Source organism: Bufo gargarizans, chromosome 2 (genome assembly GCF_014858855.1).
Source record: "Bufo gargarizans isolate SCDJY-AF-19 chromosome 2, ASM1485885v1, whole genome shotgun sequence".
NCBI lineage: Eukaryota > Metazoa > Chordata > Amphibia > Anura > Bufonidae > Bufo > Bufo gargarizans.
In genome coordinates, this window is record NC_058081.1 from 259,355,717 (window position 1) to 259,380,210 (window position 24,494).

Sequence of the window (24,494 nt, forward strand, 5' to 3'; positions counted from 1 at the left end):
TGGCCAAAAAATGAACAGACTATTGCTGGTTAAATGCACTTGGTGTGACAGCTTCACCCTGATGTAGGCTTTAGCCAAAAAACAACCACACCATTGAGGGTTAAATGCACTTGGTCGCAGCTTGTGCTGGCGCACCACAAGACACAAAATGGCCGCCGATCACCCCAGAAAAATGAGACTGACAAACGGTCTGTGCAGCCTAAAAACAGTGAGCAATTGAGGATCAGCAGCTCAATGATCCACAGCTGCAGATCGATCAGTTAATCAAGTCCTTTGGAGGAGTTAATCTGCCTAATCTCGCCCTACTGTCGCAGCCGCAACCTCTCCCTACGCTAATCAGAGCAGAGTGACGGGCGGCGCTATGTGACTCCAGCTTAAATAGAGGCTGGGTCACATGGTGCTCTGGCCAATCACAGCCATGCCAATAGTAGGCATGGCTGTGATGGCCTCTTGGGGCAAGTAGTATGACGCTTGTTGATTGGCTGCTTTGCAGCCTTTCAAAAAGCGCCAAGAAAGCGTCACAAAAGCGCCAAGAAAGCGACGAACACCGAACCCGAACCCGGACTTTTACGAAAATGTCCGGGTTCGGGTCCGTGTCACGGACACCCCAAAATTCGGTACGAACCCGAACTATACAGTTCGAGTTCGCTCATCCCTACTCACCACCCAAACCAACACTGGAACTGTCTGGAGATGTCCTGATGTCCAAGATTTTGGGCTACCATTTCACAAGTTTTCACTTAGAGATTTCAAACACTAACCTAAGTATTATAATATAAGTGTTGTACACTTGTATTGATACATTTTGCTAATAAAAAAAACTTGATCTGTCTGAAGATGATCTGACCATTTTTGGAATAGTATTTGACATGCTCTCACCGAGAGATTTAAAATGCTGCCCTTTGGATTGTAAAATTATAAATTGCACATTTGTATTGTTATATTTTGCAAAAAAAACTAACCTTTTGACTGTCTGGAGATATGCTGAAACCGATTTCGGACTAGCATTTATTTCTACCCTCTGTATTGTAAAACATACATTGCTCTCTTATATTGCTATATTTCTCAAAGCAAAAAAAAATATTGAACTGTCTGGAGATACCTTGGGGCATCTTTTAGTCTAGTATTTCATGTGCCTAGAGATGCCTTGACACAGATTTCGGACTAGTAATTCACATGTTTTTATTCAGGGATTTAAAATGCTACCTTCTTTATAGGAATACACACATAGCACCCTTGCACTGCTATTTTTTGCAAAAAACAAACAAAAAACCCTTGAACTGTGTGGAGATGCCCTGACACAGATTTCAGTCTAGTGTTTCACTTGTTTAATTTAAAACACCACCCTCTGTATTGTAAAACACATGTTGCTCATGCTATTTTCCCCAAAAAACAAAAGGAACTGTGTGGAAATGCCCCGAAACAAATTTCAGTCTAGTATTTCACGTGTTTTCACTGAGATTTCAAACACTATCTATCCTCTCATTGTAAAACACTTATTGTACAGTTGTATTGCGCTTATTCCCCCCACACCAACACTTGAGAAAAAAGAGCTGTATTTTTGTTTAAATGGGGGGGGGGGGGGTGGATGTTATTGAAGGTAGCTGCATTTAAGGTTCTGCAGCAATTGCAGCTGTGTTATAAGGCAATAACTGCAGCTAGAAGGTACTGCCAGGTACACCTAGCCTCAGCTCCCCAATGTTCACTCCCTGACTGCACTTCACTCCCTGAACCTTTCACTGTCTTTCCCTATTCTACACAATTCTTCTTCTTTTTGGACTTTCCCTTCACTCTCGGAGACACTTGAATAGAAGCTTGATTTTGACTGTACACTGTCCTTAAGATAATTTTATGTCAGGCACAGTATAGACCCATCCACCTTCATGCACAGCCCAACACAGAATGAAATCCTGCTTCTTCTGCACCTCTCTACATGCTGTAGGACTGATTGGCTCATCCAGGCCGTCTGCCGGCTTGAGAACCAATCAGAGCAAGCCCTCCTAGCCCATTTCCTCTTAGGGTCATGTGAACATCCTTCTTTTTCCTCCATCGTGCTTTTGCCCACCAACACATGCAGTAAAATGGCACTACGCACTGTTTTACTGGCTTAATCCGAAGTGAACCTAAAAAACGTCACATTTTATCTGGTAGATTCCATTTTAGGAAGTTCGTAACAAACCAGGTGGGGATTCGCTCTGGTAGATAGGCTGTGCGGATGCAGTATAGAGGCAAATTACCAGTTCTTAAATCAAACTTCCGTGTTTATTCACACATAAAGCAAAAACAAAATGTCACTTTGCCGTCTTGGTGTTAGTTCACACACAGTGGAAAGTCCACATAGCAAAAATCACCTTGTTGGCAGTTCTGCCTCCAGCAGTCCATAGCAGGCTTTTAGGGGCCCTTTCCATTACAGATGGGTCCCAGCCCGCTAGCATGGCACAAGCATCATATCCCAGCACACACACCTCCTGAGCTCCACTGTCAGACTGAGGTACCTGGCAGTGCTGGCAGTTTTTTAGGCCTGGCAAAACCCAGTCTGGAACATGTGGAGAAGTCACCCACCCAGCACTTTGACTACTCCTAGTAAGAGCCATCCCAGATCAGCTATACAGCCATACTAAGTATTAAGGTGTCAAACAGCAACTGCTGCTGACACATAAAAACCGGCTCTTACTCCATCGAGGCCAGAAACCTCGGTGACACGTACTTATCATCCACGATGATTCCTTGTACCTTCTTACAATATATTTTGATATATATATATATATATATATATATATATACACACATTGACATAGTATCTGCTATTATTACCTCTTGGGGTAGGACATTTGATAGTTGGACTACTTTACTTGTAAATAATGCTTTCCTGTATTGATGTCTAAAGTACATTTCTTCCATGACTGTATCTCTTGTATGTAAAGAATATCCCTTAGACCTCTGTAAACACTTTAGAAAGGATAATAATATGGTAGTATAATAACGGTAATGTTTCATATACTGCACATACACTTTATGATCAAGGGAAGCAGTAATCATACAATTGACAAGTAATGAAAACAAATGAACCCCAAGCAACAACTAAACGAGAGACAACCCTGCCTGTAAGAGCAGTATACTCTAGAGAGAAGGAGAGGGTGACACAGCAGCTATACAGAGTTCAAAGTGCATCTTTCTGCAATTACCATTACAAGTGTATGAACAATGGGGGCAATTAGTCAGCCGATATCTGTGCCAACACAATAAAAAGTACATTTCCATGCAACATGTTCCTAGGTGGATAAAAGACTGCTGTTGCAGCTAAATGAATCTGATATAAGAGGCATCCACATTAGTTGCAGAAATGTATGTGACGAAAGATCCATTCCATAAACCTGATGTAGCATTGCATGAATTGTGACAAACTCCATACAGATAAAGCTGGGTTCACACACACACACACACACACACACACAAGCACACTTATTTTGACCATCAGATCTATTTTACAAATAATGATAATAATGCATTTTGTCTGAGCTGGACACTTATATACCCAATTAGTTTGTTAGGATACAGCTAGTTCTTATCTTCTGCATGTGTTATGATTGGCCTAAAATAAATTCCCAAAATTAGTTGTCTTTCAAATGGTGGTACAGTCACAGAAATATCTACAACAAAATCTGTGTGATCTTTTCCAAAACCTTCTTCAAAAAATGCATTTTCAAGACAGCTGAAAGCTGTGGATGTTAGGTCCAAAGGGGGGCCTGGGTTAAAAGTTTCATAGGATTGGAAGTCCTGAAGATGGGAGTGAAAAGATATGGTGAGGTATGATCATGGCTATAGCTTATGGTAGCAAGGGCTACTGGAGATAAGGTGGACCCTCTGGACTTACTATATGGGAAAAACAGGGAAAGAAGTTCAGTATTTTAAAATGGTCATCCTAAACCACCTCAAGGGGTTTGGACTTTCCCACAGGGAAACCCCTGATCACTACCCCCAGGAGTGTGGATTGAAAGAAGACAACAATCTATTATACCAAGGCAGTAAATTGGGCACAGGGCAGATAGGCACAAGTCACAGCAAGCAGAGTTTGGTCACAAATAGTAGAGAGGCAGTGGTCAGAAGATAGATCGATGCCAAACTAAACTGGAACAAGAACCAAAGGGCCCTTATTTCTCACTGGGTAATGGAGGATGGCTCATGTATACTGGATTGGAGAAGAGTCAGTTTTATTAAAGGTATCCTGTCAGCATAAAAATGCAGTGTAATCAGCAGGAATCATGTCACAGAGCACAAGATAATGAGCAGATAGAATATAAGGGGAAATATTGTACTTAGCTGAGCAAGTACAGTATGTCAGCTTTCTGGACAACTGTGAGTGTGACACTGGGGGCAGTTTAACTACAATCACTCTTGAATTTTTACATTTTGTAAAGAAACTTTAAAGCTGGAATCACACATGCAGTTTTTGGTGCATTTCTTTACCCAAAAACAGGGGTGGATACAAAATGAAGGACACCTAAAGGACTGATACATATCTTTTCTTTTATAGCCTTTCCAGTGTTTGGCTCAAAAAAAGCATCAAAAACAGCCACAAAACTGCACATGTGATTCAACCTAACAAAGATACCAGTGTTACGACACTCTTTGGATATAAGGGTACATTTACACTAGCCGTTTTTCTGTTTCATTTTGATTGTAAAAAATGATCATCATGGATACCATGAAATTCTGTACAGTCGTGGCCAAAAGTTTTGAGAATTAGATAAATATTGGAAATTGGAAAAGTTATTGCTTAAGTTTTTATAATAGCAATTTGCATATACTCCAGAATGTTATGAAGAGTGATCAGATGAATTGCATAGTCCTTCTTTGCCCTGAAAATTAACTTAATCCCCAAAAAACCTTTCCACTGCATTTCATTGCTGTCATTAAAGGACCTGCTGAGATCATTTCAGTAATCGTCTTGTTAACTCAGGTGAGAATGTTGATGAGCACAAGGCTGGAGATCATTATGTCAGGCTGATTGGGTTAAAATGGCAGACTTGACCTGTTAAAAGGAGGGTGATGCTTGAAATCATTGTTCTTCCATTGTTAACCATGGTGACCTGCAAAGAAATGCGTGCAGCCATCATTGCGTTGCATAAAAATGACTTCACAGGCAAGGATATTGTGGCTACTAAGATTGCACCTCAATCAACAATTTATAGGATCATCAAGAACTTCAAGGAAAGAGGTTCAATTCTTGTTAAGAAGGCTTTAGGGCGTCCAAGAAAGTCCAGCAAGCGCCAGGATCGTCTCCTAAAGAGGATTCAGCTGCAGGATCGGAGTGCCACCAGTGCAGAGCTTGCTCAGGAATTGCAGCAGGCAGGTGTGAGCGCATCTGCATGCACAGTGAGGCGAATACTTTGGGAAGATGGCCTAGTGTCAAGAAGGGCAGCAAAGAAGCCACTTCTCTGCAAAAAAAAATATCAGGGACAGATTGATTTTCTGCAGAAAATATGGTGAATGGACTGCTGAGGACTGGGGCAAAGTCATATTCTCCGATGAAGCCTCTTTCCGATTGTTTGGGGCATCAGGAAAAAGGCTTGTCCAGAGAAGAAAAGGTGAGCGCTACCATCAGTCCTGTGTCATGCCAACAGTAAAGCATCCTGAGACCATTCATGTGTGGGGTTGCTTCTGATCCAAGGGAGTGGGCTCACTCACAATTTTTCCCCAAAACACAGCCATAAATAAAGAATGGTACCAAAACACCCTCCAACAGCAACTTATTCCAACAATCCAACAACAGTTTGGTGAAGAACAATGCATTTTTCAGCACGATGGAGCACTGTGCTATAAGGCAAAAGTGATAACTAAGTGGCTCGGGGACCAAAACATTGACATTTTGGGTCCATGGCCTGGAAACTCCCCAGATCTTAATCCCATTGAGAACTTGTGGTCAATCCTCAAGAGGCAGATGGACAAACAAAAACCTACTAATTCTGACAAACTCCAAGAAGTGACTATGAAAGAATGGGTTGCTATCAGTCAGGAATTGGCCCAGAAGTTGATTGAGAGCATGCCCAGTCGAATTGCAGAGGTCCTGAAAAAGAAGGGCCAACAGTGCAAATACTGACTCTTTGCATAAATGTCATGTAATTGTCGATAAAAGCCTTTGAAACGTTTGAAGTGCATGTAATTATATTTTACTACATCACAGAAACAACTCAAACAAAGATCTAAAAGCAGTTTAGCAGCAAACTTTGTGAAAACTAATATTTGTGTCATTCTCAAAACTTTTGGCCACGACTGTAGAAACAGGATGTTACCAAAGTGTATTGCTGGTGTAGTGTAATCATTTCAGAGGAGGTCCATTGGTCTGGAAGAACTGGGAAATAACTGGGATCAATGTCTAGAGAACTAATGGCATCCATAGAAAGCAACTAATTGTTGATTGATTTTAATGGGTGCCCTTAAATTGCTTTGTTTTTTTATGTAGTAAAAGTGGTTTCACTATGGTTTACATGCCCATAAAATATGATCTCAGGGTCCTAACTTTAGGATCACCCATGATCAGAGTGAATTCAGAAAATCTACATGGTGAAAAGAGGTTGTGCCACCAGACAACCCAATTATTTGCGTATCAACTAGTCCTATCATGAATGCCTTTGATGTTATTTTCCATCATAAAACACACATCCCAAAACTTAATGTTACAATTTATTATAGTTAGCACGTTAGCCCAAATCAGCCAAATTCAAGACCTATGTGTAGACTAGACAACATTACTGCTTCTCGGTTCTTACCATTCATCAGTGCAGAGCACAGTACTGGCTGGCTGAATGAGAAACCAATCGGTACTGATTCAGGGTTCAGAGCAGGGCACTAGCTGGCTGAAGGAGAGGCATTCAGATTAGGCAGTAGACAATCATCTTTGTGAGTTATATACACATTGCGAGGTGACAAATGAATTTTCTTTCTTGTCTTCAAAGACTCTTCTTATCTAATGCTGTCTGACTTCTGTCTGCAGGCTTCAGGCTACTGTCTTGGAAGTTAGTAAAGACCCAATGAAAAAGAAAGAAACATGAACATTTTGAATTCCTGCTAATTGTAATATATTTGTTTAGAAAATGTTGTTGTGCAGCTCTATCAACTGGAAATAATGCTTGATTTTGTGAGGTTCCAGTGTCAGCTTAAAATGAGTAACTTAAAGACAATAGACACAGATCTAGCATTAAATATATACACTCACCTAAAGAATTATTAGGAACACCTGTTCTATTTCTCATTAATGCGATTATCTAGTCAACCAATCACATGGCAGTTGCTTCAATGCATGTAGGGTTGTGGCCCTGATCAAGACAATCTCCTGAACTCCAAACTGAATGTCAGAATGGGAAAGAAAGGTGGGCTACAACAGCAGAAGACCCCACCGGGTACCACTCATCTCCACTACAAATAGGAAAAAGAGGCTACAATTTGCACAAGCTCACCAGAATTGGACTGTTGAAGACTGGAAAAATGTTGTCTGGTGTGATGAGTCTCGATTTCTGTTGAGACATTCAAATAGTAGAGTCTGAATTTGGCGTAAACAGAATGAGAACATGTATCCATCATGCCTTGTTACCACTGTGCAGGCTGGCGGTGGTGGTGTAATGGTGTGGGGGATGTTTTCTGGGCACACTTTAGGCCTCTTAGTGCCAATTGGCCATCGTTTAAATCCCACAGGCTACCTGAGCATTGTTTTTGACCATGTCCATCCCTTCATGACCACCATGTACCCATCCTGTGATGGCTACTTCCAGCAGGATAATGCACCATGTCACAAAGCTCGATTCATTTCAAATTGGTTTCTTGAACATAAGTTCACTGTACTAAAATGGCACCCACAATCACCAGATCTCAACCCAATAGAGGATCTTTGGGATGTGGTGGAACGGGAGCTTCGTGCCCTGGATGTGCATCCCTGAAATCTCCATCAACTGCAAGATGCTATCCTATCAATATGGGCCAACATTTCTAAAGAATGCTATCAGCACCTTGTTGAATCAATGCCACGTAGAATTAAGGCAGTTCTGAAGGCAAAAGGGGGTCCAACACCGTATTAGTATGGTGTTCCTAATAATTCTTTAGGTGAGTGTATATAGGTATAATCAGCATATATCCCTGTGTGAACAGGGAATGTGCTGCCGATAATAAGCAAATTATATGAGGCTGAAAATAATGTTAACGATAATTTATCCCCGTGTAGTGCAATTATTGGTTTATGTAAATGCAGGTAATGAGTTTTTTTCGACTGTTATCATCAATCGGCAGAATATCTGCCCATGTAAAAGGACCATAAGGGTAGGTCCGCACATGCCTGAAAATACAAGTAAGGTTGCAGTTTTTGCAGCGGAAATGGTAAAATCAGCTGCGGAGATTAACTGCATAAATTGACATGCTGCAGACTTCAAATTCACACTGCAGGTCAATTTACGCTGCAGTGGATGAAATTTCTTAAAATCTCATCCACTTCGCTGGTACTGTACTATGCAGCGAATTTTCCATACAAATATCAGCGATGGCCTAAGGCTCAGCAGCAGCAACTAGATTGAGATCTTAATATACAATGTGAATCATCAGTCGGAACAGTGGCCATTTCAGGATATTAGTCACTTCTGTATCTTTCCAAGTTAAATGCTATCAGTCTGTGAGCTTCTTACTTTTACATCTCAAAACTGACTTCTGAAATCATATTCTACAACATTAGTGTAAAAAAACACTGCGCCTAACAGTGGTAATCTGATAATAATTATTTATGTAATCACAAAGGAAATCTAATGTTATATTTATTTGTCTAGAATCAATGCATAAACTGCTGTTGAATATTCATATTGCCTTCCCAATTCCTCACAGTAAATTATCTACAATTAGACATTGTAATATAACTGTTTAATTGAGATTCTACTATCAAGCAATCTGCATGCACTGTTAATTTATAAAAGAATAAGAAAGATGTAAAAAGTAAACACAGATAGGCACATGGATACAATTCCATTTCAGTAACAGATATATTTACCAATTTTTTATCAAAGGGGTTTTGTCAGGAGTTTTTGCTATGCAGAACTGCTGACAGTGCTAGCCAGGGCTGGGGGGAGCAGTACAAATATAACTTTTGAGAAGATTTTATCATCAGAAGTAGTGTGAATATGAACTTTTATTCTGCTGGGCACTACATCTTAAACACCAAAAAGCAGTAGCCGGGAAATAAATGAATCAATGAATCTTTATTTGTACAAATATCATAAAATTACATGATTACATCTGCCCAAGGTAGGGCATCACTTTGCTTTGAGCTGTTTCATAGCTCCCACCCTCTCTGCACTAAGCTACAGCCAAAGCATCCAACAAGGATGCAGAGAGCACTTGACAGTGAAACTTTGCTTTCAGGGTACTTCCAGGAGTATTGCGTCAGAATCAAAGTTCGTATTCTCATTGCTCCCAATAATAAAAGCTCCACAAAAAGTATGTTTGTACTGCTCTGTCAGTCCCTACCTAGCACTGTCATCAGTTTTGCATGGTCAAACCTGCTGTCAGAGTCAGTTTACTGACCTGTGAGGCTATTCAACAAAACACTGGCAGATCTGTTCATTCTCATTAATTTCTGCATTCAATTTTATATTTACTCCGATTTGCATAACATTAATTGAAGTTAATATTTCTATGTGTCGTTCATACACCACATCATCATAAGAGAAGATAATTGCTCAATATTAGCTTTTTTCAGAAATATTCATAGGCACGTTTAGATGTTACCATGGTTATCACTTGCATCACTGTGACATCAAGCGCCTAAAAAACCTTTATTAAATAAATTATGCAATATCCATTGTGTTTTAATATTTTACTGTTTGCTGCTTTACTGCAGATTTGTTTGTGGGCTTTGATTCACACATTGCTTTAAATAATCCCAATCTGTATGGCCCTGATTTAGCATGCCTTCACTCCAGAATTCTGGTTGCAAAGTAGGGTTTTTGCGATGATTTTTTTTTTTCACTCGCGCAAAATTTTGCACATTTTTACACCACTCCTATTTTGCAATTTGTTAATGAGTTTCACTCCAGATTTATCACTGAGACTTTTTTTTAAAAGCAGGAGGTTGGAATCTGAAAAGTAGAGTAGCTTTTCCAGACAAAAGTGTTAGGTTTATGCATGAGACAAATTTATAAAACAACATGTGACACGTTTAATAAATGTGGTGTAAGGTAAGACAATGCAGACTCAAGTGAAACTGACTTCAAATATTCCTCTCATGATAAATTATTACTTACATTACATAAAAAAAATGCTCATAAGCACTCATTGACAAAAAATAGCTTACCCAGATAGAAAAGTGAACAACATAGGAAGGCTTTCAACTGGCATTTCTCAGCAGGATAATGCTCACACACAGCAAGGGTTCCCCAGGAATGTCTCCCCCAGATTGCAACACTTCTTTGGCCTGCCCAGTTACCAGATTTATCAACAATTGAGCATTTATGGAGCCAGGTGGGATGCCACCTTCCACAACCTATGAGAGTGAAGCATCTACAGGGCCAGGTGGAACCTGTATGCCTCCATGTTCATTTGTATCTCATCTTGCATCCAGACTGGAGGCAGCCCAACAGTGTACTAGAGCCTCCTTCCAATTGCACCCTTTCCCCAATAAATGTATCCTTTCACTCTAATATTGCAATCACTTACCGGACCTATATCATCATTACATTCACACAAGTAAAGTTTCATGTAAATGATTTCAATAACTCCTTCTTGGTGCGTTACTTTTCTTTTTTTGTCAATGAGAGTATGATTTTTTTTTTAAGTAAATAGGATCCATGTAATAACCAAATGATGGAAGGAAAAATTTGGGTCACTCAATAATTAAGTAAACAAGCACATGAGGCTGCAGGGGAATGGTAGGAAATTGAATTCCCTCAGCACTGCTTTAGTCTATTATCTGGCCCTTTCACTCATAAAGGGAGCAATCAGGGCCGGTTTTAGGTGAAATGGGGCCCTGGGGCGAAAAACTATAAGGCGCCCCCCCCCCCCCCCTCCACATGACACTTGCTGACTTTAACGTCCCCCTCCCCATCACTACAGAAATACAGGGCCCCATACCTCTTACATCCAGTGACATCTCCTTTGATGTAGATGTTCTCTGTCCTCATCCTCTCCTTTCAGACCTTCAGACCAGACCACCATTTTGTCGCCATTTTCTGTCTCTGCAGTTTGACAACAAAAAAAGAATCCTAGTTTACTACTTTTCCATCATCCTCTCATCTTCTGGACAAATCATCCTACTACCCCAATACTGTGCCACTGTGCTCCCCAATACTATACAGCAAAAACTGATAATACTAGTACCACACAGAGCCCCCCCCATATAAAATACCCCTTCTGTGTGGCCTCAGTAGAAGCCCCCATAGTGGCCCATAATAATGTGCCAGTATCAAGTGCCTCTCTTCCAAGTGCCAAACCCCCCCCCCCATGTACCAGAATCAAGTGCCAAACCCCCCCATGTGCCAGTATGAAGTGCCAAACCCCCATGTGCCAGTATCAAGTGCCAAACCCCCCCATGTGCCAGTATCAAGTGCCAAACCCCCCCATGTGCCAGTATCAAGTGCCAAACCCCTCATGTGCCAGTATCAAGTGCCAAACCCCTCATGTGCCAGTATCAAGTGCCAACCCCACATGTACCAGTATCAACTGCCAAACCCCCCCACCCCCATGTGCCAGTATCAAGTGCCTCCCGCTCCCCCCATGTGGCAGTAACAGATAGTCCGGTATTAAAAAACAAAACACTTATGCTTACCGCCATCACACAGCGATGCGATGCAGGCCTCTTCCGGCCTGTGTCCCGCGCTGTATGGCTCAGGCGGCACGATTAAGTCATTGCGCCGCCTGCACCGGCCTCTGATAGGCTGCTGGTACAAGGCCAGCGGCCTATCAGAGGAACAGGGAAGGGAGACGCCTCTCCCTCCCCTGCCCCACAGCACAGCCATCTGTATCGCTGTCCTGAGGACGGCGATACAGATGACTATGGAGATGAACGCTTCCACAATGGAAGCGTTCATCCCCCTGTGACCTGCCGTTAGTTGCGGGCTGGCGTGGTGTCAGGTGGTGGGCTTGGGGGCCCGGGGGCAATTGCCCCCCTTGCCTATATGGAAGCGCCGGCCCTGGGAGCAAATATGATAACAGTAGCATGTTTTTTCTGTATATGCAGTTTTTTAATATGCAACATTAGGTCATAACAAAAGTAATCATATGCTAAATAAGTCATGTACACAACTATTGAGGATCCATGCTGTACAGATTCATAATATGGAATCATAGAAACCTAAGGCTTCACACGGGGCCTTTGGGTTCCTCTGATTTCTAAACAGCTGATTGGTTAAACATGCCATCTGACATTATATGCCGAATCTGATTGATCAGAACCCTCACTGCAGCTCCTGCCTTTGGCGTATTTAGACACAAGCAGACCCTTCAGAAAGTAACTTAGCCATCCTAGGTATGGATGAAAGAAAACATGTAATGTTCACATCTGTTAATGATTCAAGATGGTTGTTATCCTGCCTATGACCTAACAACAACATAATTTCAGTAATGTAAAATTTAATGTAGTGGGCATGGATCCACTGTACCATTGAATGGTTTTGACTTGGGGCTACCTCTGAGGGCACAGTCAAGACAGTTCCCTGGTATTCACCATTTCAACCCTGTATGGAAATCTGATCTCTACCTCTAGAAGTTCAGAGGCTGCTGCCCCTGGTGGGTCAAGGGGACAGGCAGAATCATAGTTAGAGGGCAAGCCAAGGTAAGGATAGTCAGAGTTCATTCAAAATGGTAATCAGGCAATATTAACAGGCAGCGGTCGGGCAGAATAGGACCTGTGCTGAGATTTCTGGATTGGGGCACATGAATCCACAAAATAAAACTTGTGTGTGCATGGCCAAATAAAAATAAATGGGTCAGTTTGCTATCTATAATAAACATTTCTGAGGCCATGCACACACATCATTTTTTTTTTTTTGCTGATCTGTGTGCACCAATCTGCAAAAAAATAAAAGGGTGTGTGCATGGCCTCATATAAATAATAGGTTAGTTTGCTATCCTTCAAAAAACATGGATAGCCCACAGTTCAAAAATATGGTCTTCAGCTTGTTCCCTAAATGCTAGACTCATATAGTGTTTATTACCAGTAAGTGGGTGACAAAATCACAGGTAAAGAAATTGGAGAGTAGCCAGGAATTTATTTACCACGTGTGGACTGAGTATATATAAAATTTAACTTTTACTATAATTTCACTTAAAAAAAAACCACAGTGGTAGCTGTGAGACAAAGACGAAAAACATACATACATATAAACACTTATTTTACCACCATATAAGACCGCGGTAAGGTAATACTGAGTGGGTCTTACCCCGTCCTGTAGATGCACGGTCAGGGTTGGTGGGTGACGTCAATGCTCCAGTGTGGTCATAGGCACTGGTGTCCAATTGTTTAGTTGATATGGCAATTTGGATACTCCTATAATGCCCTGGTCTAGAGCCCTCCCTATATGGATGGTCAGGGGCTATCCTCATAGACCTGCCTCAACGACACGGAGCGGTCTACGGGAGCGGGCTTTTGCAGCCTTGTAAGCTGGTGTTAATGTGCCGACGGGGTAACCCCGGTCCATAAAACGTTTTTTCATGTCTGTTGCCTGTCTCTGGAATTCCGCCTCCTTGGAGCAATTTCTCCTAATTCTCAGGTATTGGCCACGAGGAATTCCCCTCCTGAGGGGGAAAGGGTGGCAACTGTCCCACCTCAGGAGGGAATTCGTCGAGGTTGGCTTGCAAAAAATTGTAGTTTCAAGACAGCCGTCCTGATTTTTGGTAATGAGGATGTCCAGGAATGGCAACCGCTTCTCGTCACACTCTGACGTGAAGTGTAGGCCAATCAGTTTTTTGTTTAGGCTTGATGCCCAATCTGAGAAAGACTTGCGGCCACCTTTCCAGACAACCAGCACGTCATCTATATAACGTGCCCATATCTGGACCTTTTGGACCTCACAGGTGGTCTCATCACGGAATACCAAAGTATCTTCCTACCAGCCTTTCCCCCTCAGGAGGGGAATTCCTCGTGGCCAATACCTGAGAATTAGGAGAAATTGCTCCAAGGAGGCGGAATTCCAGAGACAGGCAACAGACCTGAAAAAGTTTTATGGACCGGGGTTACCCCGTCGGCACATTAACACCAGCTTACAAGGCTGCAAAAGCCTGCTCCCGTAGCTCGCTCCTTACCCCTAATAAAACAAGCAATACCGCTAACATTCAGGAGACACGCTTAATTAGCACATTTAACGAGGCCTCTGCAGGCATAAGAGAAATAATTGCCAAACACTGGCATGTACTCAGGATGGACCCGGACCTCTGTACCACCATAAAAGAACACCCAAGTATAACATATAGAGGGGGAAGAGTGTACGAGACTGGACGGTGAATAGTCATTTCTCTCCTAAACTGGCACAAAAAACCTGGCTGGAAAAAGGTGTTCATGGAAACTACAGATGTGGTGGGTGCATAGCCTGTAAGTACATGCAGTGCGGAAAATCATTTAGGAGCTGCAACACAGGAAAAACATATATTATCAGGGATCTGATAAACTGTAAAACTACAGGGGTTGTCTATAAAATCACATGCACCTGTAATAAGGAATATGTCGGCAAAACAAAAAGGGAGTTAAGAAGAAGAGTTGGTGAGCACATAAATGATTTCCATAATGGCAGGGACACCGTGATCTCGCGCCATGTACGTGCCGAGCACGGCGGGGACCCAAGGTGCCTTTTGTTTCATGGGAATCGAAAAAGTGAGGCCACCTCAAAGAGGCGGCGATTGGGATAAGAGAATCCTCCAATGTGAGGCAAGATGGATCTTCTATTTGAAGACACTTTATCCCAACGGCCTTAACGAACAACAGAGCTATACATGTTTTATTTGAATGGCCAGCTACTATGACGGCCATAGCACTATGATAACTCGTTGTTCATTTAAATATATGATCCAACTGTTTCAGATCTAATAGATGTGCGGGAATTCGTCCCATTGAGTGACATAATTGTTTTAAGCTAAAACACCCCCACTAGTTGTAGTAAAGATCAAAAATACTTGTTTTAGTCATATGTATCTGATGATAGAATAATGATATAAACTGATAATCTTCGTTCTGAAATAAATCTCTGTGTCTAATGTACTCCCCTCATCCGCACCACATGGTCAATTGCATGTGGGAATATGTATGGATGGGAACCTACAACACCTCCACTAGTTGTAGTAAAGATTAGGATAACGCAAAAAATACTTTTTCTAGTCATATGTATCTGATGATAGAATAATGATATAAACTGATAATCTTCGTTCTGAAATACATCTCTGTGTCTAATATACTCCCCTCATCCGCACTGCATGGTCAATTGTATGTGGGAATATGTATGGATGGGAACCTACCAAAGAAATCCATTTTCAAATGATTGTATTCTTTAAATTTGCCGCCCAGCATCTGAGACGGCTGATCAGCGTGCAGTGTCTGCGCGTCATCCGGTTGCTGGGTGATGGGTGACGCTCAGACACATCGGCATGTAACTTCGGTAGCCCGAGCGGTCACGTGATACCGACTTCCGGTGGAATGGAGCGCATGGAGATGGCGTGCGTTCCATGTGCGTTCTACCGTAGGAAGGCGGAACAGGAGAGTGGAAACAGCTGGAGGCACTGATTTTAAAAGGTTAGGAGGCTGAATGGGCTGTGTTCTCACATTGCCAACATTCAGCAGTGAGGTGAGACAAGGGTATTGTTGGGGACACTTCTCCATACCCCGGCAGGGACGTGTATCACTGACCGTCCACACCACCTTGTATCTACAAGAAACTCTCCACAAACAGTAAGTTGAGACTACATACCTAATGCTGTCTAAATGTATATCTAAATAGGTACATTATAGTGACCACGCTTTGCATATTTTTCTTTGTGCATTTTTTATAGAAACCTTCTGTTTTCAATGAGTCCCTGATGAGCTCCATTCATTGTGGAACGAAACATGGCATGTAGGGCCATACAGTAAGGGACTTACAGGGAATAGGCCCCATTCAGGGACAGATTCCGTATGGGGTCGCCCCTGTCGGGGCGGGTGCTCCGTGTCGTTGAGGCAGGTCTATGAGGATAGCCCCTGACCATCCATATAGGGAGGGCTCTAGACCAGGGCATTATAGGAGTATCCAAATTGCCATATCAACTAAGCAATTGGACACCAGTGCCTATGACCACACTGGAGCATTGACGCCACCCACCAACCCTGACTGTGCATCTACAGGATGGGGTAAGACCCACCCAGTATTACCTTACCGCGGTCTTATATGGTGGTAAAATAAGTGTTTATATGTATGTATGTTTTTCGTCTTTGTCTCACTGCTACCACCAACGTTTTTTTAAGTGAAATTATAGTAAAAGTTAAATTTTATATATACTCAGTCCACACGTGGTAAATACGTTTATAAGAGGTGTGACATATCTCTGCACATACGTACTTAGTGCATAGGAGATATTTTTTGTACATAAGTAGCCAGGAATGACCACGACTTTTAACAAAAGGCCCGTTTCACGCTGCCGACAGGATGTTCCAGTATGCCAGGAATCTGCCAGACAAAAAACACTGTGTGCAGCAGTATTTGTCTGACTATTTCTCTGTATATTTGCCAGATCACATCCCACAGAATTGGCAAACACAAATGTGAAACAAGCCTAAATGGTGACAGGTGTTTAGGGATACTACTATATGACTAACCTTTCTAACATGGCAACATCAATTTCTGATTATAACGGTCAAATGGAACACAGATGCTAAAAGTGTATTTCAGGAATTACAACTGTCCCTTCCATATTTCATATGAAGCACTAGGTTGTTCCTGTAAAAATGTCTAATATTTTGTTGGGCGTAGGGTTGAAAAGCACTAAACGAACTCCTCTCGATAGCCCACTGCTTTGGCACTAAAACTGTACAGATAATTAATAAAAAATTACAATCTGCTGAAGTTGTTACCCATATAGAGGCTTCCTAAATCCTTCTCCTCATTAACCACTCATTCATTGGCATGACATCACTCACTCAGTGCTGCTACTGACTTCTGCTACCTACCAGTCCCATCCAGCAGTCCACAGAATAAACAATTCAAAAGTCTTGCCACCATGTTATAAATCAGGAGTCCTTCTCTTCATTTCCCCTCCTCACTCAAGGCTTTGTGTGTTATAGCAAAGTGGAGGACGAGAGAAGGGTACAATAGTGGGTTTGGCAGTCCGGACATGCGATGAATGTCAATGCATATATTAGGGATGAGTGAATCAACTTAGGATGTTTTATCCGAAGTCGATTCGCTCATCCCTAGTATTTATGGATCTTCAAGCAGCCCTTTGTCTGCTTGGTTGGGGACCTTCATAATTTTACTTTAGTGGAAAGAATATGTCCCTCACTAGACCTGTGCTTTTCTTCAAAATGACACCATTGGGGCAGTAAAGTCTGCACTGCCTTGGTGGCAGCCCTGGATGTATGAACCAGGAGTAGAGATGGCCTTGCTGTTCACTCGGCGGTCGTTTCACAGCGAACATTGCTTGAAGAACATGCGAACATATGGCGATGTCCACCAGCGCCATATTCTTTTGCATTGCACCGAACTTTGACCTATGACACATCCATCAGGTGGGACAGGACAGCCAATTGAGACATTTCAGCACATGGACACACCCCCAGCCTATAACAGAACCCGATCTGACAGCCATTTTACATTCTGTGTTTTGCCAATGTAGGGAGAGGTTGCTTTGTGGAGCAAGGACAGACTGTTAGGGACACCAAACGCTAGCTAATAGGGCCACAAAAGTCATTTTAAGGACTGGTATAGGTGTGCTATCAATAGGTGTGATATACTGAGGGTGTGATATACTTATAATATACTTTCTTTTGTCACCTTACATCACAAAAAGGGCAACACCAAGTGATCAAAAAGGCATATGTCCGACAAAATGGTACCAATAAAGCAGTCACTTCATTCCACAAAAAATTAGCCCCTACATAGAAATTCGCTCAAAAAATAAAAAAAAACTATAGCTCTCAGAACATGGAGACATTAAAACATAATTTTTTGTTTCAAAAATGCTATTATTGTGCTAAAGTGAAATTAAAAAAAACAAAGTAGACATATTAGGTATCGCCGCGTCCTTAACAACCAGCTGTATAAAAATATCACATGAACCAACACTTCAGATGAATGCCGTAAAAAAAAGCAATTTTTTGTCACCTTACATCACAAAAAGTGTAATAGCAAGCGGTCAAAAAGTGTGCCAATCAAACAGTCATATCATCCCACAAAAAATGAGACCATACGTAAGACAATCACCCAAACAATATAAAAAAAACTATGGAGACGCTAAAACATGATTTTTTTTGTTCAAAAAATTATATTAATGTGTAAAACTTAAAAATAAATAAATAAAGTAGACATATTAGGTATTTCCACGTCCGTAACGACCGGCTCTATAAAAATATCACATGACCTAGGTGAACACCGTAAGAAAATTTAAATAAAAACTGTGCTAAAAAAGCCATTTTATGTCACCTTACATCACTAAAAGTGCAACACTAAGCGATCAAAAAGGTGTATGCCCCCCAAAATAGTACCAATACAACAGTCACCTGATCCTGCAAAAATGAGCCGCTACCTAAGACAATAGCCCCCAAAAAATATGGCTTTCAGAATGTGGAGACACCCCAAAAAATTCTTTTTTTCAAAAATTCTTTATTATGTAAAACTGAAACAAAAAAACAAAAAGTCATATTTGGTATTGTCACATATGTAACAACCTGCTCTATAAAAATAGCACATAATCTAACTTGTCAGATGAACATTGTAAATAACAAAAAATTTAAAAAAGTGCCAAAACAGCTATCTTTTGTTACCTTGCCTCACAAAAAGTGTAATATAGAGCAACCAAAAATCTAATGAACCTTAAAATAGTACCAAAAAAACTGCCACCCTATCCTGTAGTTTCCAAAATGGGGTCACTTTTTTAGAGTTTCTATTTTCCATTAATTCTTGTGGAACACCTAAAGGGTTAACAAAGTTAGTAAAATCAGTTTTGTATACCTTGAGGGGTGTAGTTTCTAAAATGGGGTAAATTTTTGGAGTTTCTACTCTAGGGGTGCATCAGGGGGGCTTCAAATGGGACATGGTGTCAAAAAAAAAACAGTCCAGCAAAATCTGCCTTCCAAAAACCGTATGGCATTCCTTTCCTTCTGCGCCCTGCCGTGTGCTTGTACAGCAGTTTACGACCACATATGTAAACTACAGAATCAGGGCCATAAATATTGAGTTTCTTTTGGCTGTTAACCCTTGCTTTATAACTGGAAAAAATTGATTCAAATGGAAAATCCCTAAAATAGTACCAACAAAACTGCCACCTTATCCCGTAATTTCCAAAATGGAGTCGAGTTTCTACCCTAGGGGTGCAGCAGGGGGGCTTCAAATAGTCCAGCAAAATCTGACTTCCAAAAACCACATAGCGCTCATTTCCTTCTGCGCCCTGCCGTGTGCCCGTACAGAAGTTTATGACCACATATGGGGTATTTCTGTAAACTACAGAATCAAGGCAATAAAAATTGAGTTTTGCTTGGATGTTAACCATTGCTTTGTTACTAGAAAAATTTATTAAAATGGAAAAATTTAAGGGAGCCGTAAGGATTTGTCCTTCATTTATAGCTGTTTGCGAGATGAGGAGTCAAGGAGGGGGGATGTGGCTTTATTCAAGAGCTGGCTTAAGGACTTCCCGAATATGAACCTGCCCGAACAGTTATTGGAAGGATGGGACAAGATACGGAAAATAATTAGCAGTGAAATATGGAGGGAATCTTACTTTAAAATACTGCATAGAGCCATATATGGTTTCCACTTGCCAAGGGGGGTAACCAATAGCTTACCAGATAGAATAACGCAATGCCCTAAATGCAACACTCCAAACGCTGATCTCACGCATGGGCTGTGGGCGTGTGTAAAAGTTCAGGTTTACTGGAACTCTATCATTCATAAGATTAATAACAAGTACAAAATGAAGATTCCTTTGGACCCAGAATTGATCATATTTCAAGTAGGGAGAGCTGAGGTGCAACCTCGTCTAAACGACTCAATACATGTGATACTACTGGCAGCCAAGCGGAGTATACTAGCTCACTGGCTACGTCCAGAGCTACCTAGTATTGATGAGGCATTTCACTTATCCACGCATTGTTTGAAGCTAGAATGTATTGAGGCGGAAGTTTGCAAGTCAAAGTTGACAGTGCCCTTCTTCAAAAAGTGGAGACCGTATATGGAACATTTCTTCACCAAGGAAGAAATTCGGGATATTGTTGTATCGTTTACCCAAACGGAGTGGTTCTTAAAATTGGGAACTTCAGACCCATGGTACCAGATACTAAATGAAAAAGCAGGACAGGGAATTAGAGAGAGGGATGGCGAATCATGACGATAGGTCCATCATATGCTGAAGTCGAGATGAGAGGGGGGAGGGGGAGGGAGGGGAAAAAGTTGTATGGGGATTATGTTTTGAAAAAAAAAAAGTGTATGCTGATGTACTCTGGAGTATTGTGTAACTTGTCAATGCCGTCTTCTTCAAATAAAGAGAAGTTTAAAAAAAAAAATGGAAAAATTGCCAAAAAAGTGAAATTCTGAAATTTCATCTGCATTTTTCATTAATTCTTGTGGAACGCCTAAAGAGTTAGCAAAGTTTCTAAAATCAGTTTTGAATACCTTGAGGGGTGTAATTTTTAAAATGGGGTGATTTTGGGTGGTTTATATTATGTAAGCCTCACAAAGTGACTTTAGACCTGAACTGGTTGTTAAAAAGTGGGTTTTGGAAATTTTCTGAAAAATGTCAAGATTTGTTTCTAAACTTCTAAGCCTTCTAACGTCCCCCAAAAATAAAATGGCATTCACAAAATGATCCAAACATGAAGTATACATATGGGGAATGTAAAGTAATAACTATTTTTGGAGGTATTAATATCTATTATAAAAGTAGAGAAATAAAAATTTGGAAATTTTGGGTAAATTTGGTATTTTTTATAATTAAAAATGAAACGTTTTTACTCAATTTTACCACTGTAATGAAGTACAATATATAAAGAGAAAACAATGTCAGAATGTCCTGGATAAGTAAAAGCATTTTAAAGTTATTACCACATAAAGTGACACATGTCAGATTTGCAAAAAAAAATGGCTCTGTCAGGAAGGAGGAAATAGCTCAGATGCGAAAGGGTTAAGGGGTTCTATATACCTGCTTACACTAAATACTGATTGAGGCCTGAGGAAGAGGCAGGCCTTTCCGCAGGAGTGGTAGGGGTCGGGCAGGTGCACCAGGCCGGAGCCTAAGTGGGAAGTTGGAGAAGGTGCGTGCGATTACGTCAAAGGACGCACCAGAGTTGGTTGAGTGTCTCACTTAGCATTCTGCTTTTGCTTCCCCCTCATCCTCTGTATCTTCACCCTCCTCACTCTGCTGTGTGCACCCCCAAAAGACACTACTACCACCACCACCACCATAGCCCTCCTCTCGAGTCAGAGGAATTATTTTCCCATTCATTCCCAGACGTTACCAATGCGCAGCCATTCTTAGCATTGGATCAAGAAGAGGAGGTAGCAATGGCCGCCACACAATGGTCTGACGACAGTACCCAGATCAGCCCAAGGAGGGTGGTCACGATGTTGCTGCCTACTCTGAGATCTCTAATGTCAGTGGTGGTGAAGGTGACGATGATGACATGTCGATGGACATCACGTGGGTGCCCACAAAAGAGGGAGAGGAGGGGAGTTCAGGGGGAGAGACAGAGCAGCAGATAGGGAGGAGAAGGAGGAGAAGCAGGCAGAACTCAGTGCACAGGAGGCAAAAAGCAGACTGGAAATGTATCTGGAGCCAGCCATCCACCATGCACGGACACATCTTGCGCTCCCAGGATGCCGGCACATGGCTTTGCAGTGTGGGCTTTTTTTAACGTGTCATCTACTGACAATAGGGTTGCCATCTGCAGCCTGTGCTGTCAACGAAGAAGTCGTGATAAGCCCAACACTCACCTAGGGACGACCGCCTGGCCTCCCCTCACCGAGCCCAGTGGGAGCAACGCCGTCAGAACCCACAAAGCCACACTTCCGCGCTCCATATCCTGCCTCTTCTCCTCTCTCCTCCCATTTGTCCTCCACTCCACCTTCCACCGTGCCGTCGTTGCGTTCATCTGGAAGAAGGCAGGCTTCCATGGTCCAAACTTTCGAGCGTAAAAAGTTGATGACACCGGATAACCCTCTTGCTTATTGGCTAACCGCTGGCTTGTCGGAACTGCTAGCCCGCCAACTACTGCCATATAAACTGGTGGACTCGAAGGCCTTTAGAAAATTTGTGGCTATTGGCACACCACAATGAAAGGTCCCTGGAAGGAAATATTTCACCCAGAAGGTCATCCCAGAGCTATATGGCCACGTTCAGCAGCAATTAAATATATCTCTGACACAGTGTTGGTGCCAAGATACATCTGACCACAGACAAGTAGTCTAGAAAACAAGGGCAGGGAAGGTACATAACTTTTACTGCCCACTGGGTGAACCTTCTGACAGCCGTCAAGCATGTAACCCGTGACACCCGTGTGGATTTGGTGACCTTCTGGGGAAGGAAATATTTCTCCCAGAATGTCATCCCAGAGCTATATGGCCACGTTCAGCAGCAATTAAATATATCTCTGGCACACAGTGTCGGTGCCAAGATACATCTCACCAAAGACAAGTGGTCTAGCAAATAGTGATGGACGAACATCTGCCGGGACAGTTCACGAACATCAAATGTTCGCGATCCGCAAGTTTGTGGCGGGTCCCATTCATTTTAATGGCAGGCGAACCTGAAAAACCTTCAGCTCATATTTGCAGCCAAGAAATAATTACTAGAAGTGCACAAATAGTCCCACAACATGGACAGTGACATACCAGATGTATTACTCGAATTTGCGATCTCTATTCATTATTTTTTTCAATGCGAAATATCGGCAATATAATTATCGCGTACGCCCTTGCGCAAATGCACTATACAGTACCCAAATGCACTATAAAGAAAGTATATTGGTATATAACACCCTGTTTCAATCGTTTTTTTTGGGTGACGACTGGTATATCACACCAGTAGAAATTATTTGTTCCAATAACGCTTGTCCCTCTATATACCTGCAGTATCGCAGCAGAACCGCACACAACTGCCGCACAATACAAATGCACTATAATATACTTTCTAACATAGAAAGTATATTATAACATTGTACAAGGAAGGCAATCCATTAGAATATACTGTACATAAAGATAAAACGTAACCTTTAACAATGTTACTATAAGGGTTCATTCACACGTCCGTAAGTGTTTTGCGGATCCGCAAAACACGGACACCGCCAATGTGAATTCCGCAATTTGCGGACCGCACATCGCCGGCACTATAATAGAAAATGCCTAATCTTGTCTGCAATTGCGGATAAGAATAAGACATGTTCTATTTTTTTGCTGAAATAGAAGCACAGATGCGGAAGTGCGAATCCGCAAATGCGGACAGCACATTCCGGCCCCATTGAAAATGAAATTGCGGAATGGATGCGGACCCATTTTGCGGACGTGTGAATGGAAAAGATATCCCTCAAAATGAAAATAAAATTAATTATTAAAGTTAAGCAAAAAGCATAGATGTGGTAGGCAATAACAAGTGCTCGCTGGCACCAAATGAAAAACCATATGTCCTACCACAATCCGGGGGGTTCCAGTGCACATCCATGAATCCCGGAGGGAAAGCAAAAAACATCTATCCCTGGGCTAGATGATGATGTGGTATTGAAGGACAGGGTGGGCAAAGAACTGTCCCTGATATTGCCCTACAAGGGAGTGCTATTCTGGCCCTGATAGCCTAACCGCAGACCACCCGCCCTGATAACAGCGACTCCGTCCGGAACCTTACCCTATATAAAAATGGACCTAGTAAGCCCCTAGGCCCCTGACTTCCAGGTGCTCACTATGTAGATCTATGTGTTTTTGACTCATTATAAAAGTATATTATAAGTATATTGCACCCCTCTGTGTATCACACCTATCGATAGCACACTTATACTAGTCCTTAAAAAGACTTTTGTGGCCCTATTAGCTAGCATTTGGTGTCCCTAACAGCCTGTCCCTGCTCCACACAGCAACCTCTCCCTACACTGGCAAAACACTGAATGTAAAATGGTGGCCAGATCAGGTTTATTTATAAGGTAGGGGGTATGTCCATGTGCTGAAATGTCTCAATTGGCTGTCCTGTACCACCTGATGGATGTGTCATGGGTCAAAGTTCTTCACAATGTAAAAGAATATGGCGGGCGCGAATATCTCCATATGTTCGGCGAATTGCGAACACGCAAAGTTCGCCGTGAAACGACCGCCGGG